Here is a 19,343-nt window from a genome sequence, read left to right as displayed (position 1 = left end):
GCATGTTGTGGTTCCACCTGGGTTCCTGCCTTTAGTTTAGTCCCAGAACGACAATTAGTCATTGAGTGCTCGTCCCTAGTCCTTTCACTCGGGCTTCCTCGGTCACCTCTCAAGGGTGAAGGCCAGCCGGTGTATTCCTCAGCAAGGGCTCATGGGTACTGAATGGTCCCATACCTCTTGTGCTTCAGAGTTTTTCTGTACCTTGATATTTGGAAGATAGCTTGTCTGAGCATAGCATTCTTGATTCACTCATCCAGTCTTTGAGTTTTTCAAAAAGAATACAGCTGCATTATTTCTTTGCATCCAGTGTGTAGGGTATCTGATGCCAGTCTGAACTTCACTTTTGATCTTTGTGCTTAGAGGTCATGAGGCTTTTTTTCTTCTATTTATTTATTATTATTTAATTTTTAAAGTCTAATAATTTGTGAGGATATGTCTTCAGATGGATCATTCTGGTTCCGTTTTCCCAGCTACCTGTTGGGCCTTTTCAGTATGTACATTTTGGTCTTTTCTTATTTCCAGAAAGCTTTCTTGGGTTATAGTTTTAAGTATTGGTTCTGTTCAGTTGTTTTGTTTTTATATTTAGGATCTCAAATCACACACACTTGGTTTCTTCTTTGGTTTTCTTCTGTTTCAGCTGCTATTGGCACACTTTATTTCTTTGCTTCGTTTCATTCTCTTGGTTGTTTTTCTGTCTTTCTTCAGTGTTCCTTAGTAAACTTTTATTTGTATCTATTTTCCCTTGGGGACATTGTAATTTAATCTTTGTGTGATGATTTTGTCTTTTCCTTCCATTTCTTTCCTAAATTCAATCAACACTCTTGTCATTTCTGTTTATTGTCCAAATCTGCTTTTAATTTTTAATATTCTTATTCAAGGTGGGTTATCCTAGCTCCAGATGCTTACTTGAGGATATTGAATTCAGTGTGCAATGTTGTATTACAGTTTTCTCCATGTTTCTTTTTGGGGGGTGGATTTGATTTCTGTTCTTCAAATACTTTGTATATATTTAGTCTGGTTTTGCCTATTTGTTTTATGGGTTTGGGCGACTTATAAGAATCTTTGGTCAAAGGTGTCTTCTGTTAGTGCAGCAAAGTACAGTTGGGGCATGTGTGTGTGTGTGTGTGTGTGTGTGTAAAAGGGATTGTATATCCTTTTTAATCTTTAATTTTTTGGTGCTCTTTTACCTTGCAAGGCTCTCAATCTCCCCTTTGCCCATTTTCGCTTTCACTATCCAGTCTCCAAAGAGCTCGTCTACTTTCCTTTCTATCTTCTCAAAAGCACTGACTTTTCGAAGACTGCCACCTCAGATCATGTGTTCCTTAAAGTCCCTTCCTTGTAGTACATGCTCAGATCAACTAGCACTCTTACAGTATTGTTGCACCTACTGTGGACCTTCTCTTTCTGCTAGTGATTTTGGATAAGTTTTAGACCCACTATCAGCTCCTCTTTTCTTTCTTCCACACAGTTTTTCATATCGCCCTTCCGTATTCCCTACTTACAGGTAATTTGATGCTTGGGCCTTCTCTGTCTTTTAGTTATGATATGGGCATTGGTTTTATGTAATTTGTTCTTCTTGGCAGTTCTGTATTGTTTTTGGAAGGTGAGTTGGGACTTTCAGTCCATCTCTTTATTTACCTCATATATATGCATATGTGTGTATCCACGTGTGTGTGTAGTAGGTGTATATACGTATTTCCCCTACCAGAATGCAATTTCCTTAAGAGTAGCAATTGCGTCGTACTCATCTGTCTTTAGCACTAATGTCAGTGCCGATCATGTAGTGTTCTTTCAACTTTACTTTATCCTGTTAATGATTAAAACAAAGTTGCAAATAAACTCATCTGTCACTTATGATAGCAGCAGCTTGCATCCTTGACTACTCTTGTTGTCGCTTGCTGCCATCGAAGAGGATGCCAGAGCAGGTGGGATAGGTAGTTTTGAAGATCAATATAACTTATGCCCCCACCAGTGGACACTTATGTTGTTTCCATTTGGTGCTGGTCATGAACATGCCAGAGAGAGAGAGGAATAAAATAGGTACTGTGCCTACACATTAAAAAAAATTTTTTTTCAACGTTTATTTATTTTTGGGACAGAGAGAGACAGAGCATGAATGGGGGAGGGGCAGAGAGAGAGGGAGACAACAGAATCGGAAACAGGCTCCAGGCTCTGAGCCATCAGCCCAGAGCCTGACGCGGGGCTCGAACTCCCGGACCGCGAGATCGTGACCTGGCTGAAGTCGGACGCTTAACCGACTGCGCCACCCAGGCGCCCCCGTGCCTACACATTTTAAACTGCATGGGCTCACTATATCCCTTCTCCCACCAAATGATTTTATTCTCTGTTTGCTACACAAATTCCTTCCAAACTCTACTTCAGAGCCTCTTTTGAAATAAGATTTAAACTATTCAGTATTCCTTTATATTTTCTCTCCATTATTATCCCTAATTATCATGCCAAGACCAAGATATAATTATTTATATCTGATAATAATTCTGTTTTTGCCAACAAAACCTTACAATATAGCCCCCCAAATTCATTACCACAAACAGAATCTCTGCCAAGTTTACTTCTCATATATGTATTTGTTATAATTTCTCTCCATTTTAATATGGGAGGTTCCTTCCACAGATGAGTAGAATTCAGCAGGTTAAGTAAATTAGGTTATTCCCCAAACATTGAAATATTACACATGTACTAAAATAATAACATAGGAATAATTAGTGACATGGAAAAGTATTGGTTAAATGTAAAGGAAGCAGCATACAAAGCTATTTTATGTAACATGATCTACATTATGTTAAAAAATATATAAACTAGTATATCTTTAGGAGAGATTTCACATGGTTTAATTTTGGTCTTACACTTTTCCAGATTTTCTTAATGATTATGTGTTTTATATTAAGAGAGAAAAAAAAGGGAGGCAGAAAGGAACAGCTATGGAGCAGGTGGCTGATGTATTCTCATTCCATATTTAAGATTTTTGTTGCATACTTTGGGATGAGGTGAGTTTTTTTTAAATTTTCAAATGTTTATTTATTTTTGAGAGAGAGAGAGAGAGCACGAGCCCGGGAGAGGCAGAGATGGAGAGGGAGACACAGAATCCAAAGCAGGCTCCAGGCTCTGAGCTGTCAGCACTGAGCCCGATGCAGGGCTCAAACTCACGAACTGGGAGATCAGGACCTGAGCCGAAGTTGGACACTTAACTGACTGAGCCACCCAGGCGCACCCTTCCCTTCACCTTTTTTTTTTAAAGAAACACTACTATTATTATTTCGTTCCATGTTTGTTATAGCAAAGACAAAGAGTGCAGAAATGTGTAAGGCAAAAAGCAAATGTACCATGCTACAACCCCCAGTCTCAATTGCAGAAGTACCACTCTTAAGAGTTTGATGAAAACCTATAAGGAAGGATTCCACTAGATTTTTGTTCCTAGGCCAACACTACTGACACACGAATAATATTTTTACAGTATGGAATCATGCTATATAGATTTTTCCTCGGCTTGCTCTTTTAGGTAGCAATATACTATAGATATTTTTCCATGTTAGTACTTGTAGGCGGGGGGATAATGTAAAAAACTTCACAAGTATAGCATGTATACACTAGCAAGGATAGAATAGTGATTCAGAAATTTTAACCGATGTAGCATGGGCACTGTTGAGTCAGAATAGATGCTAAACTGGGTATCAAGGCCCCTGCTGTGCCAAGGTTACTCTTTTTGCTGCCAAAACAACAGAGGTTCAGGACACTTCATAGCTGGGTCTGGGACACTTAGGCCTCTTGGGGGCAGTGGCCTTTACCAACTGGCATGGAATTATTTCAGAATTTTAACTAATACAGTTAGTTGTACCATGTAAATATCAGCCTTGTTTGTCTGTCTCATTCTTTTTAATGGCTACATTTAATTTCACTGTATGAATTTATTTTATGAGGCCCTTTTAGACCATTTGTCATTTTCAATGATGAAGTTATTCCTTTGAAGAAGTTTACATCAGTGGTCTCAAACCCGACTCTGCATTAGGATCACTTCTAGAACTATTAGAATAATATAACCATGACCTTACCCCTAGCAATTCTGATTTAGATATGGATGGGTTCTAGGGCTTTGTGTTTTTTAATGAACTCCACAAATGATTATGATGCCCAGTCAGTATTAGAAGCTACCGAAATATGGGGGCACCTGGGTGTCTCAGTTAAGCGTCCAACTCTTGGTTTGGGCTCACAGGTCATGATCTCACGGTTTGTGAGTTCAGGCCCCGCATTGGGCTCCTCATCGAGCCTGCTTGGGATTTTCCCTCTCCCTCTCTGTCTCTGCCTCTCCCCGCTCACTTGCTCTCTGTCACTGTCAAAATAAATAAACCTGAAAAAAAAAAAAAAGAAACGTAGAAGCTACCGAAATATGGAAGAATTAATATTTTAAAGGACAAGATTGTACAATTTGTCTGTGTATACAATGTGTACAATATGTCGATATAACAAGTATTGGTGAAGATGTGAAGCTACTAGATAGAGCTCCCGTTCCTGCCAGTAAGCGTGTAGATCAATAAATCATTTCGTAAAGCTCTGGAAGTGTCTATTAAGTCGAAAGTAATAGCAACCCTTATGACTCAGCAATGCCACTCCTAGGTATAAACTCCACAGAAATGCTTAACATGTTCACCTGAATGTTCTTAGTTGCACGATTTATAATAACCTCATATACAAACAAGCCAACTGTCCTCCAACAGTAGAATAAAGTGTGTTTAGTGGAATACTACCCAGCAATGAGAGTCATCAAACTACAGCTACAGGCAGTATGAGGCATCTCAAAAAATATGTGAAGCATAAGAAGCCAGATTCAAGTGAGTGCATATGAGTGAATTTCATTTACATAAAGTTAAAAAATAGGCAAACCTTATCTATAGTTAGAATCAGATGAGTGGTTACTTTAGAGAGGAGTAACGGCTATAAGGGGAAACGGGCAGGGGGCATCGGGGTGTGGGTTGTGGGGACGGAAGTCTTGTCTTTCTAGCTTGCTAGTATCTTTGGCTAGTTTAATAATTAAATTGACATAGCACAGATTAACAGGAGAAAAACAAATATAATTGCATATGTTCGGGAGCCCCATAAAAATATGAGCCCCGAGGGCAAATCGAGCAGTTGCTCTGTCTCTGCCATCAGGGCGAAGGAATGGGATAGGGGCGTGGGGCTTCAAAGGCAAGGAGGATTATTCACAGGACACTAAGAAGAACAGATATTTGGTAATTAGATGTCTGCCCTGCCGTATATATAGATCTTTCAGATAAAAAATTATCTCTGATAATAGCTCTCTTTCTGAGCCAGGCCCCCATCTAAGTTCTTTTAGGTAGTTAAAAGTTTTACCTTTTAGAAAGCTAAGAATTTTACCTTTAAATAAGGTAAAAGTTTTTCTTGAGCCTCTGGGTCTTAATTGCCATCAGCTCAAAATAATCCACAGACCACAGGGGCATAGTTTGGAGTCCTGTATTTTTTCCCCATCAGTCCCACTTCTGAAACTTCCCCAAGAAGATTCACAGTCCAGAAGCTGAGTTGGTAGAGTGGTGCATTTCTTTGAGCTAGTCTCTTAGTCCCGAGGGTAGGTCAATTCAGTTAGACAGTTGTGTCTCCTTGGAGGAGGTAGTAATGCATGTAGACTAGGTGCGTGCACTCAGGTATTTAATATGAGGCATTTCTATGGAAACAAAAGAAAAACAATAGTTAATGATTGGAGCAGATTATAATCACAGTTTCTGGGATTCTGAAAGGCAGCTAATCAAGAAGATACGTAGATGGTTGGCTCAAAGCATCTTTAGATAGAGTAAGGGCAGGTGGTGGCAATCTGATCGGTTCTCCTGATTTGTACTTTAAATGTGCCTGGTGATCTTTCTAATTGGCCATATAGCAACAGGCATGGAGATTGTCCATACATATACTGTTGGGCTGATTTCTCTAAAGTTTATATCACATGGTAGCTTTAGCTTACATGACTTCAGAAAAAGGGCAGTTTTAGTTCTCACTGATTCCATGTCAGAGGGTGAGAGAAAAATTGGGAGATGCTAGTTCAGAGAGTTGCAACCAAATATTGGAGGAAACTAAAAATTCGGATTCTAGTCCATTTCACCAGTAGAAAACAAAACCTCAAAGACAATTAATGTATTAGAAACTGATATCCAGAAAGGGCTATTACTGACACATAATTTTTCTCTTTACAGTCATACATGTTTTAATCAGAGATAACCACAGTAAGACTAATTTGTTTGCAAATTAAGCCTAGTTTCAATAAACTTTGCTGGATTCTTTACGTAAGTGCAGCCAGAATGATGATTGATCATGTAGAATCTTTTAATCTGCTCTGTTGGAACTTTTCTTTTCTTTTTTAATATTTATTTATTTTTGAGAGAGAGAGAGAGAGAGAGAGAGAGAGAGAGAGAGAGAGAGAGAATATGAGTGGGGAAGGGGCAGAGAGAGCCAGAGACACAGAATCCAAAGCAGGCTCCAGGCTCCGAGCTGTCAGCACAGAGCCTGACATGGGGCTTGGACCCATGAACCCATGAACCCTGAGATCATGACCTGAGCCGAAGTTGGATGCTCAACCAACTGAGCCACCCAGGTGCCCCGTCTGTTGGAACTTTTCATAAGGAATCTCAGATTAGTCTTTTAAAAACCCTCATGAAGGAAACAAAGATGCCAAGCCAAGGTCTCACCATCAGACGTTGCACGCAATACCTGTAGATCTGAATGGGTTCCTCTCCTATTGAGGTCCCCCAAATATCCTGAGGTTTCTGAGCTTGCCAGGAAGTAACATTCCTTTCTCACCTAGTGAGACTGCTGGGAACCCTGTAAGCAAGGTATCGGGCCAGTTTTTCCAAGGGGTTTTATTGGCTCCATAAAGTCAACCTTAGTTCCTTAAAGCTGTCTGGCATATCTGATTCTATACACATGCTCAAATATGACATTCCAGCCAAAGCCTTGGCAATATAATCGACGTTTCCGGTTGTGTCCTATTACAATGAGAATAGACTCTTATTGAATTTATGCAAATAGCTGTATTGGCATGAAAATGAGAATACTAAATTCCCCAATTCTGGATGGATCAGGTAGGGAGAAAAAGTAATTGTTTCCTCTTTGTTCACAAATTGTTGTACCATTTGTACCAAATTGTTGATAGCTTAAGAGAAAAGAGAAAAAGGTTTCCTTCAACCTGGTAAAACAAAACATAACAGAACCAACAATGTTCCAATGAAAAAAATCATAAAATTTATAATCGTTCTCATCATTTCATTCAGTCTCATGTTATTCTTTTTCTCCTTGAATCCAGTTTTTTCATGAGTTCTGTAAATTCTTACCCAGTTCACTTTTATGATCTTACAGTTATCAAAAGCCTAGATATTTCAAAAGTCCTTTCCTTGAACCTCCTTGAAAATGAAGTACTTTTGAAGGAATACTTTTGCAGAGCATCAGAGTGAAACAATAACTATCTGTAAATGACAAAAAACTATAAAATGCCCATTGTTAAAGATCTGATGAAATTCACTATAACAGTATTGATAAGGAAATATGTTTATTTTTGTGGCTCACAACATTTTGAGATAATAACTGGAATTATGATAATACCATAATCAATAGTGCTCATACTGGATCTTTACCAGAGTCACTGTATCCAAGGAGGTAGTTCTACTAATCTGCTAATTTAGAAAATTACACTACTTTAGCTTCCATCAGATCCTGTAGGCAGAAATCTGGGACACTGACATGATGATTCTTCCCTTATGCTGGATTTTGTCCAAGGTCCCAACATCTCTCAGCTACATTGCTTGCTGAAGCAAGCAATGTCCAGTCAGTAAAGAACCCTTCGTGGTCACCAACTGTAGGGGAGGAAAAATTTCCCTTCTACCATGCTAGGTTCTTTGCCTGGCTTAATAATTAAATTGACATAAGGCAGATTAATGGGAGAAAAACAAATTTAATTACTTGTGTACAGGAGCCCCATAAAAATGAGGCCTAAGGGCCAGTCAAGCAGTTGCTCTGTCTCTGCTGTCCTGGGCTAAGGAATGGGATAGGGCCGTGGGGCTTCAAAGGTAAGGAGGATGATTCATAGGATGATAAGAAAGCAGATATTTGGTAATTAGATGTTTGCCCTGCCATACTCTTTCAGATAAAAAGTTATCTCTGGTAAAGCTCTCTTTGTGGGCCAGCCCCCACTCCCACCTCGCCCTGCCCCTGCCTATTTAAATTCTTTTAGGTAGTTAAGGAAAAGGTAAAAGTTGTCTTTAGCTCAACGTAATCCACATACCAAAAGTCATGTATTTTGGGGGTCACATGTTCTGCTCTCCATCAGGGTAATGTTTTCTTTCTTAACCTGGGGACTGTTTACATGGGTATGTTCAGATTGTGCAGAATCATCACACTGTGCATTTATGATTTGTGGACTTTTTTGTATGTGTATTAAAAGTGATAGAAAGTTCAAAAACCACTGGAAAATCATCAATAGAAAGAAGTTCCTCCAAATAACGGAATTATTTCATGGTGGAATAATAAACATACTTCCATTAACTTTAAAAGAGGAATTTGGTCTGCAGTGGTATGCTTGAGCCAGCTTGTGTTGGCTCACTACACCAGTCTATGTGCATCTTTTCAGTTCAGCAACGTCATCTTGGTAGTTTGAAATCGGCCATACTGGGAATATTTACACCATAGGAATTGACAAGTACTTTATCAGTTTGTTGTTGTTTTCCCAGACTGCTGCTTACCTACACGGTGCTGAACTTAGATCTCTTTGCAATATTATTTGGCTTACTTTATAGCCAGTGTAATTTTTAAACAATTAATATTAATGTTGAAAGTGGTTAAAATGAGCATGCTTTTTAGAATTGTTATCACACTTTGGGACTGCAAAGAATCCTTCTCTTTTTCTTCTGTAAATTTGAGGAGACTTAGGGGTGCCTGGGTGGCTCAGTCGGTTGAGTGTCTGACTTAGGCTGTGGTCATGGTCACACAGTTTGTGAGTTTGAGCCCCGTGTTGGGTTCTGTGCTGTCGGTTCAGAGCCTGGAGCCTGCTTCGGGTTCTGTGTCTCCTTCTCTCTGCCCCTCCCCCACTCACAGTCTGTCTCTCTCTCTCAAAAAAATGAATAAACGTTAAAAATTTTTTTAAAAAATTTGAGGAGACTTATTTGTATCCACATGTCGATTCGTAAGAGGAAATATATCATCAAGAACTTTGTCACCTTAAATTTGGTTTCAGTGTCATAAATTAGCATTATAAGAATGTGACCAAGACTTGAGATCTACTTTTGGTAATTAGAGTCATTGTGAATCTCCTGAGACTGAAGCTGTGTTGCTTTTGTCTTTTTACTGCTAGAAAATGAGTAAGCTAATAGAGAAAGCTAATAGAATTGTCACCTAGAATTCTGAGACACTCAGTTCTATGCTCATGTCTTTTGTCAACCAGGTGCTTAGGGACATGATAGATACTGTCCTTGTTGAATTGTTGTCAGTGTCATTGTTGCAGCAAAAGATGTCTAAAGAGGCAGTTTAACATTTTTCTCTATTTTGTTTAATTCTTCATGTCTCTACCTCCTCCTCTTCACTTTCTTTCTGTTTCTATCATAGCCATAGTCTTCTATTTATTTCTCTCTGGTATCACTTCAGCTTCTCAAATATTAAAATCTTGTAAACACTGTGACGAGTGGGTTAAACTTTTTGAATAGTTTCCCCAAGGGAAATTTGGCGATCTTTTTCATGTATGTGAAAAAATTTTTTGTTTCAGCCATATTTTTGCTTTGTGACAAAAAAGAATGGGCTATTGTTAGAATGCGTCTTTAGAATCTGTAGAACCATCTTGTTTCTAGGAACCCCTACTATTGTTGTGCACTAAAAAGAATTTTAGTGACTGAGTAACTAACATTACTTAACAAGTAGCAACATAGATGATTGTTTGTTAAGGAGGACCAAAAGAAAGGAACAAGAAAGTAAAAGAAATGTAAATGGAAGAAAAAATGTGTTCTAGTTTTGCTTAAGGTATGTTAAAACTAATTATTGGTTTCAGCTGTTGTTCATCTATTCTTTTTTAAATAAAGTTCCTCATCATCTTTTCAGTGTTTTAACAGTAATTGATGATCATTGTCTGGATCTATTATTTATTTAGTGATTACAAAATGGTGATATTCCATCATTCTTTGTCCTTTTAAGTTCTATTTCTTCTATAAGAAAAAGACTTTCATTAGCATTTTGATTACCCTGAAGAACAGTTTATGCAGGAAAGGGATGTAAATGCTTTATTTCCTTAATTAATATCCACTGCCTTTGACATTTTTACTTTAATTTTTAAAATATTTTTCTAGTCTGTAGAAGTTCTGTGTCTTTTCGGATCTTCTTGGAGTTTACTGGTATTTTCAAACCTGTTTTTATTTCTTGAAATATGTTTTTATATCCTATGTTTTGTAATTCAATTATGTGAAAAAGTCTTAGACAGTCAATGTCATCTGTGGTTTCTGCTGGCTGTCAGTCAGAGTGTTTTATTTCCTTTTGAACTGTGAACTATATATTTTGGGGGGGGGTACCTTATCTTTGGGAACTTTTTGAGATCTTGTATGAACGTAGCTTCCTCCATGGAGAAATTTCATTTGTTTCTGTCAGATGCCAATAGGTATAAGCAGCCTTAGACTTCTTCAAAATATCACTTCTCTTGAAATGTTTTAGACCACCCATTTAGTGTGGATTCAGGATGCAAATTGTGGTTTGTGGTTTCAAGTAATCAGGGAAGAATTCTCCTCCCCTATTAGCTCCATGTTTTGAGATGGGCAATATATCTGGGGTAGTGGGTAGGAAAGCTTATGTCTAAATAACTCTATATTGAAAGTCTAGTTTTTGGGTCTCAGATATAGGACAGATCTCCAGTTAGACTCTCCAACTTGGGTAGCCTCTGGTATTTGTTTTCTGTCCCCCAGCTTTGAAGATCATAGGAACCAAAGTTCAAGTTCATTGGGTCCAGTAAGTGTCCTCAGAGCTCTCTGGGTTCTCACCTTCACTTTTTTTTTTTTTAACCTGTGTATTTCTCATTTTTTTAGCAGGTCATGGATGCATTTGAGATTTTTAAAATATATTTTATTTAGCATTTTTAGCTGTTTTTGCAAGAACAAAAACTCAGTCTACAAACTTCATTCTGTCCAATATACAAACACCTTCATTATATGCTATTTTAACTGTGCTTCATTCTTTAATACTTAATTATATGTTATCATATAGATTTTTCTAGCTATTTTATATTTATCAGTTGTGTATATGTCAGTCCTTGTGAGAACACTTGATTATTCTAGTGTTCCATTTCATTCCAGCCTGCTAGATACATAGTAACTGTCCAGTAAAATTCTCACTGATCAATGTAAAATAAGTGAGCTTTTTATTAAGATTGTTTTCAGAGAATATGGTGCTTTAATGGTATGAAAGAGTAAAACCCCCTTTTCTAAAGCACCTAACTTACTTTTGGGAGAAGTTTCTAATTGGAGAAATTTGACTGATACTTGGGGGTTGTTAGTTAAATATCTATGTGCTCTGCTTGTATATATGGGAATTTTATTTTTTCTCTGTATTTTATTAAGTAAGCCTAAAATGGACTGAAATATGTTCCTTTCCTTTTGAGATGTGAGTTTTGGTCAGTAGGGACACACTGTTCCTCCGTAGGTTCTTTAGCAGATAGGAAGCCGATGCGGCGTCGGGAGAAGACCACTAGGGGAAGAACAAATACATGAGTAATCTGGAAAAAGATTAAAGTCAAATTATGAGTTAGGTGTCGGCCTTTGGACCCAAGCTTTTCCATTCTGGGGACTCCGAAGAGGCAAGCAACTGAGTGTTCTTAAAAAAAGGACTGTTCTTAAAAGGCAGTAGTACTTTACTATACTTACCGTTCTGTTTCCAGGTGGTTTTGTTTTTGTTTTATAACCTGACCTTGATTTTCTCTGGTTAGGTAGTATGTAACCCTTCATTAGCCTGGATTTGTACTTAATGAGACTTCTTTCATTTGATTAGAGAATGTCTTTAAAATCGTATGTACCTTGTCAGTGCATTTCTAGGAATGTCTGGCGTGTTTATTGGTCAAATGCCTGGCAGATGGAAATGAAATTTTGTGAGGAATCTTCTGGATCAAATATGGATTTTATTTTTACCTTAATGAAACTATTCAAAGCATAAAGACTTTAGTCTGAGTATCAGTGCTAGCAGCCGACCTGGAAAGGGTTGCCAGGATAGTACCTGCTAAGGATTGCAATGATTTTCCCACTCCTGGTGCCTCTTTGGTTGTGCTTGAATTACAGACACAGACCAGATGGGCATCAACAGATCTCCTAGATGTCTGAAGTGCTTCATAATGACTACATTCAGTGGACATAATATTTTCTTCTGTAGTCACTAATGTGCTTTGTATTTGAATTCAATGAAGACAGTGTGTAGTTTTGTGTTTAACACCACTAGTTACATTCCCCAAAGGAATACTTGGGCTAGGAACAGTTACAATCATTTTAGTTTGCAATTATACTTGCAATAAGAAATAAATCATAGACTCTACAGTCTAAGTTATAAATAGACATTAAATAACAATAGGGTGCCTGGGTGGCTCATTTGGTTAAGTGTCTGACTCTTGATTTCAGCTCAGGTCATGATCTCACAGTTCGTAGGATAGAGCCCCATGTCGGGCTGTGCATTGACAGTTTGGAGCCTGCTTGGGATTCTGTCTCTCTTTCCCTCTCTCTCTCTCTCCCTCTCTCTCTCTCTCTCTCTCTCTCTCTCTCTCTCTGTCTCTCTGTCTCTCTGTCTCTCTCTCAAAATAAGTAAACAAACAAACATTTAAAAAATAACAATAAAATCAGGATTTACTTGCAATAAAATGTTTTCCAGCTTCCCTCTGCTTCTGGACATATTTCCACTTTTCAGTGCATATACCTGGTTAGTGACAGATATCAGATCATAATGATTCCTGATAACATGATATCCTTTAAATAATTCTAAGACTAGTGTAAGAAAAAATTTTTATTAAGTTTTAGATCAAAGATAAGCCTCTGGAAATCATATCAATTCATCATAGTCTTTCACTCACTCACCAAAATTATTGCACACTCACTAGATGCTGGGGCTATGATAGGTTTTGGAATAGTGATCACGGTACATTTCTAGCCCTCAAGAACCTTATAGTTTAATTCTGTTTAGATATGCTGGGCCATTGAAGAAAAATACTCTTCAGCACAGAAGAGTTCTCTTGCCTGTACTGGCTCTGCCTCCGCTTTTCACATCACTGCATCTCTTAAAGGTCGAAGTTAGTATCCCATCCTGTGGTAGTTGGAGGAAAACTTAAAGAAAGCCTTTTTGAAATATGTCCTAAGGGCCATGGGTCACCAATATAACATACCGTTCCAGACAAGGGAGACCTGATAGATGAAAAGGTGATTTGTCAAATGACAAATTTTTTTACATTTTAAATGTCTTTGTAAATCAATTTATCGATATATAATTTACATGTAACAAAAAGCACGCATTGTAAGTGTCAAGTCAATGAATTTTGACAAAGTGCACAGCCTTGTAACCACCACCCAATCATTATTAACCTAGAGAAAAAGCCGGCTGTTACTCTAGATTCCTCCCTTCCTCGCATCCAAGTAAGTACTAGTTTCTGTACGTGCTACATCCTAACTTCCATAGAACCTATCCTGTCCTCTTTACTCTCTTTCGCTTCTGCCTTAGTGTTTGATATGTTAGAGGCTGGTTCCTTTTTTACCTCTATTTACTGCAATCTGTAACTAATTTTTTGCTCTTAATTCATTTCTTTCCTTTATACTTTCCATAACGTTACCAATTATGTTGATAGTTACTAGTTATTGTAATCCTGTTAGCACCCGCCTCCCTTGCTTAAACTCCCTTGATAGGTCTTCAGTCAGTTCACATTCTCAGATCTCAATTTCTGAGTAAGAGATTGTTTCTCAGCAACTGCCGTGATGGTGACATTATTTATCAATAGGAAGTATACATAGAGAAGTAGGTTTGTGGATTGAAGACGATGACTTTGTTCACATAACAATGTAGAGAAACACAAATTTGCCTTGTGTTTCAGTTTTGAACTTATCAGAAGCATCTTTGATTTTAGCTTTATGTAAACAACTATGAGGGAAGGAGAGAAGCATTTTTCAAACGTCCGTTAAACATCAGAAACTATTCTGAGATGTTTTATATTGATGGGGAAAAACGAATTTTGTTACTGCTAGGTGGGAAGAATTTGCAACGTTTGTTCAAGTTTATTTATACTAGTAGTGATTATTAAATTTAACGATCTCTCATTTTCATCTGCATATGCTAGCCTTTTAAAAAAATGTCTTCCCAACTGATAGTGTTTAAATGCCAATACCCCCAAACGCCATACGTAGATTCAGTGCATTCCCTATCGATATTCCAACCGCATTTTTTGCAGAGGTATAAAAACTGCTCCTAAAATATATAGGGCCACAAAAGACCCTGAAATAGCCATGGGAATACTGAGAAAGAATAACCAAGCATCACATTTCCTGATTTCTAAGCTACAGTCATCAAAACAGTATGGTACTAGAATAAAAACAGACAAATACACCAATGGAATAGAATCGAGAGCTCAGAAATAAATCCAAGTATATCAGGTCAACCAATATGGACAAGGGAGCCAAGAATACTCAATGGAGAAAGGACAATCTCTTTAATATTCACAGGTAGAAGAATGAAACTGGACTCCTGTCTTATACCACTCACAAAAAATAACCCAAAATGGATTAATGACTTAAATGTAAGATCAAAACCACGAAAGCCCTAGAAAAATACACAGAAATAAACCTTCAGGACCTGTGTTTTTATTATGATTTAAAAAAAATATGATACCGGGGCGCCTGGGTGGCGCAGTCGGTTAAGCGTCCGACTTCAGCCAGGTCACGATCTCGCGGTCCGGGAGTTCGAGCCCCGCGTCGGGCTCTGGGCTGATGGCTCGGAGCCTGGAGCCTGTTTCCGATTCTGTGTCTCCCTCTCTCTCTGCCCCTCCCCCGTTCATGCTCTCTCTCTGTCCCAAAAATAAATAAACGTTGAAAAAAAAATTTTTTTTTAAAATATGATATCTAAAGCACAAGCAACAAACAAAACAAAAAATAAACAAGTACTGCATCAAAGGAAAATCTTCTGTACAGCCAAAGAAGCTATCAATGAAGTGAACAGACAACCTATGCAATGGGAAAAATATTTGCAAACCACGTCTCTCATAAGGGATTCATATCCCAAATGTATGAAGAACTCATACAACTCGACAGCAAAAAAACAAATAACCCAATTAAAAAATGGGCAAAAGACCTGAATAGACATTTCTTCAAAGGAGATATACAAAAGGCGAACAGGTACATGAAAAGATGTTCAACATCACTAGTTATTAGGGAAATGCAGATTAAAACCGTGGTTTTAATATAATGAGTTATCATTTCACACCTGTTAGAATGACCATCGTCAAAAAGAGAAGAGATAACAGATGCTGGTATGGATGTGGAGAAAAGGGAACCCTCGTGCGCTGTTGGTGGAATTGTAAATTCATACAACCACGATGAAAAACAGTAGGGAGAATTTTCAAAAAGTTGAAAACAGAGCTACCATATGATCCAGCAATTCCACTTCCTGGAATAGGTCCAAAGGAAATGAAAACTAACTTGAAAAGGTATCCGCATCCCCCTGTTTATAGCAACATTGCTACAATAACCAAGCCATGGAAACAAGTTAAGTGCCCATCAGTGGATGAGTGGATAAAGAAGTTATGGTGTATATATATGAATGTTGTTCAGCCATAGGAAATAAGGGAATCCTATCATTCGTGACAACATGGATGGACCCTGAAGGCATTATATTTTACCCTGAGTGAAATAAGTCAGACAGAGAAAGATAGTTACTGTGTGATCTCACTGATATGTGGAATCTAAAAGCAAAACCAAAACCAAGCTCACAGAAAGAGATCAGACTTGTGGTTACCAGAGGTGGAGGATGGGGGTAGGGGAGAATTGGAGGAAGAGGGTCAAAAGTCCAAACTGCCAATTATAAGATAAATTAGTACTCAGGACTAATATACAATATGATGACCACAGCTAACACTACTGTATGACATATAGGAAAGTTATTAAGAAAGTAAAAACTATGAGTTCTCATCACCGGGAGGAAATTTTTTCTTCTCTCTTTTGTTCTTTCTATTGTATCTATATGAAAAAATGGATGTTAGCTGAAGCTATTATAGTCCTCATTTCACAATATATATAAGTCAAACCACCATGCTGATGTATGTCAATTGTTAATAAAACTGGGGGAAATTGTCTTCCTAAAATTATCTAAATTTGTCTCAAAACCCATAATGAGCATATGAGTTGTGAGATTTACCTATTAGATGGTAAAGATAATCTCTAAGGTAAAAAAAAAAATAGGAGAGGATCTTTTTACCTTGAATGGGAGGAAAACAGAAGAAATATTTAAAAGTGACAATAAAAAAAGGGAACTTTAGTCTTACCATATACCTTGCCTTGACCTTAATTGTCAACATATAGGTTATTTTCTATACCATAAATATTCTATATCCCCTAGCTTTTCTTACACAGGAAGAAGGGATATTCAATATAGTGCCTGAATAAAGAAAGTACTCTTAGGCCTAAATGTTTACATTAGTTATTTGAATGGTCATCAAATTTTGATGATTCTAACATAATGATTTTAACTAGTTATGATTCTAACATAAACGATTTTAATGATTTTGACTAGTCTTCTCTAGGGTATCATTTAGAAAAGCAAGTATTCCCTTCTTTAAAAAATGGAAGTCCTCAAAAAATTAAAAATAGAACTACCATTGAGTAATTCCACTTCTGGGTATTTATCCAAAGAAAATGAAAACACTTACTTGAAAAGATATCTGCATGTTCATTGCAGCATTATTTATAGTAGCCAAGATACGGAAACAATATAAGTGTCCATGGACAAATGAATGGGTAAAGAAAATGTGGGATGGATGGATGGATGGGTGGATGGACGGACAGACAGACAGACAGGGAGAGATATATAATGGAATATTATTCAGCCATAAGATAGAATGAAATCTTGCCATTGGTGACAACATGGATAGACCTTGGGGTATAATGCTAAGTGACATAAGTGAGACAAAGAAAGACAAATACCATATGATTTTACTTATATGTGGCATCTAAAGACAAAAACAAAAACCAACAATAAAAAAGCAAAACAGGTTCATAGATACAGAGAACAGATTGGTGGTTGCCAGAAGCAGGGGGCTGGCAGTGAGCAAAATGGGAGAAAGGAGCCGAAAGGTACAAACTTTCAGTTCTAAAATAAATGAGTCATGGGAATGTAATGTATGGCGTATTGGCTCTTACTAATAATACTGTGTTGCATATTTGAAAGTTGCTAGGAGAGAAGATCTTAAAAGTTCTTACCACAAGAAAAAAATCCTGTAAAAAAGTTCTGTAACTGTGTGTAGAGATGGGCATTATACTAGATATATTGTGGTGGTCATTTCACAATTTACACAGATATTGAGTCATTATGTTATATATCTGAAACTAATATAATGTATATCAATTATACCTCCATTTTTTAAAAGACCCAATCAAAATCCCAGCAAGCTGATATCAATGAATGTGTTCTAAGGTTTAAGTGGAAAAGCTAAGACCTTGAATAGCAACACAATACTGAAGAACACAGCTGGAGGACTCATACTACCCTATTTCAAGACTTATATTAAGGTACAATAATCAAGACAGTGTGGTATTGGTGAAAGAGTAGACATATATATAAGTAGAAAAGAATAGACGACCTAGAAATAGATTCACACAAATATAGTCAAGTAATCTTTGACAAACGAGCAAAGGCAATTCGTTTGAGAAAGGGTAGTCTTTTCAATAGATGAGACTGGAAAAATAGGATATTTACATCAAAAAAAAGAATCTAGACGTAGACCTTATATGTTTTACAAAGTTTACTCAAAATGGATTGTAGACTTAAATATAATACACAAAGCTATAGAACTTCTAGAAGAAAATTTAGGCAACCTTGGGTTTGGTGATGAAGTTTTAATGTTTATTTATTTTTGAGAGAGAGACAGAGAGACAGAGCTCGAGCAGGAGACAAGCAGAAAGAGAGGGAGACACAGAATCTGAAGCAGGCTCCAGGCTCTCAGCTCTGAGTATGTTTCAAGTATGTTAGCAAGCTATCAGCACAGAACCTGATGCGGGGCTCAAACTCATGGACTGTGAGATCACGACCTCAGCCGAAGTGGGTCAGTTAACCGACTGATCCACCCAGGCGCCCTTGGTGATGAATTTTTAAATAGAATACGAAGACCATGGCACATGAAAGAGAAAATTGATAAGTTGAACATCATTAAAATTAAAAACTTCTGCCCTGTGAAGACACTTTTAAGAAAAATGAGGGGCACTTCGATGGCTCAGTCGGTTGAGCATCCCACTTCAGTTCAGGTCATGATCTCACGGTTCGTGGGTTCGAGCCCCGTGATGGGCTCTGTGCTGACAGCTCAGAGCCTGGAGCCTGCTTCGGATTCTGTGTCTCCTCCTCTCTCTGCCCCTCCCCGGCTCACGCTCTGTTTCTCTCTGTCTCTCAAAAATTAATAAATGTAAAAAAAATTTTTTTAAAAAAGAAAAATGAAAAGGCAAGTCACAGACTAGGAGATATATGTGCAAATCATATACCTGATAAGTTATTTGGGTATATATGTATATATTTATATATCCATGATATACAAAAATTAAAAACACAAGAAATAACAGGTGTTTGTGAGGATGTGGAGAAAGGGGAACCCTCCCGTACTGTTGGTGGGAATGCAGCTGGTGCAGCCACTCTGGAAAACAGTATGGAGGTTCCCCCAAAAAGTTAAAAATAGAAGTACCTTATGATCCAGCAATCATACTACTTTGTATTTACCCAAAAAAAACATGAAAGCACTAATTCAAAGGGATACATGCACCCCAATATTTATAGCAGCATTGTATACAATAGCCAAGATATGGAAGCAGCCCAAGTGTCCATCGACTGATGAATGGATAAAGAAGATGTGGTATACACACACACACACACACACACACACACACACACACACAATGGGATATTATTCAGCCATAAAAAAGGAAATCTTGCCATTTGCAATGACATGGATGGAGCTAGAGAGTGCTATGCAAAGCTACATAAGTCAGAGACAAACACCCTATGATTTTACTCATATGTGGAATTTAAGTAACAAAGCAAACAAGCAAAGGGAAAAAAAAATGAGAGAGAGAGGCAAACCAAGAAAC

At 37.6% G+C, this 19,343-nt stretch overlaps 1 protein-coding gene across 7 annotated transcripts in view; it reads left to right on the top strand.

The window, feature by feature from the left end:
* The window catches only part of LRRC49 (leucine rich repeat containing 49), a 156,193-nt gene that overhangs the window by 65,079 nt on the left and 71,771 nt on the right, over positions 1–19,343 (top strand). The window contains exon 1 of one of the 7 annotated variants that reach the window (XM_045059090.1): positions 9,863–10,020. The exons of 5 other annotated variants lie outside the window; for them this stretch is intronic. The gene's annotated coding sequence lies outside the window, so the exon portion shown is untranslated. Of the gene's footprint in view, positions 1–9,862; positions 10,021–17,638; positions 17,781–19,343 lie in introns of those variants that run through there. One more of the 7 variants, XM_045059091.1, reaches the window with a different exon arrangement.

Source organism: Felis catus, chromosome B3 (genome assembly GCF_018350175.1).
Source record: "Felis catus isolate Fca126 chromosome B3, F.catus_Fca126_mat1.0, whole genome shotgun sequence".
Taxonomy (NCBI): Eukaryota; Metazoa; Chordata; class Mammalia; order Carnivora; family Felidae; genus Felis; species Felis catus.
This window is presented reverse-complemented; position numbering and strand designations above follow the sequence as displayed.